General features: G+C 32.8%; 1 protein-coding gene across 1 annotated transcript in view; it reads right to left on the bottom strand.

Moving 5' to 3' along the window:
* Window positions 1-256, bottom strand: part of TRHDE (thyrotropin releasing hormone degrading enzyme) — a 443586-nt gene that overhangs the window by 172376 nt on the left and 270954 nt on the right. The window lies entirely within an intron of this gene.

Genomic DNA, 256 nt, shown 5'->3' with positions numbered 1-256 from the left:
AAATTTAGCAGAAGGAAAGAAATCATAAAGATCAGAGCAGAAATAAAGGAAAAAGAAATGAAGGAAATGAGAGCAAAGATCAATAAAACTAAAGCTGGTTCTGGGAGAAGATAAACAAAATTCATAAACCATTAGCCAGACTCATCAAGAAAAAAAGGGAGAAGACTCAAATCAGTAGAATTAGGAATGAAAAAGGAGAGGTAACAACGGACACTGCAGAAATACAAAAGATTATAAGAGATTACTACAAGCAACT

The sequence above is a fragment of the Physeter macrocephalus genome, chromosome 6 (genome assembly GCF_002837175.3).
Source record: "Physeter macrocephalus isolate SW-GA chromosome 6, ASM283717v5, whole genome shotgun sequence".
Classification (NCBI taxonomy): Eukaryota; Metazoa; Chordata; class Mammalia; order Artiodactyla; family Physeteridae; genus Physeter; species Physeter macrocephalus.
The sequence above is the reverse complement of the archived record's forward strand: the minus strand, read 5'-3'. Positions and strand labels throughout refer to the sequence as shown.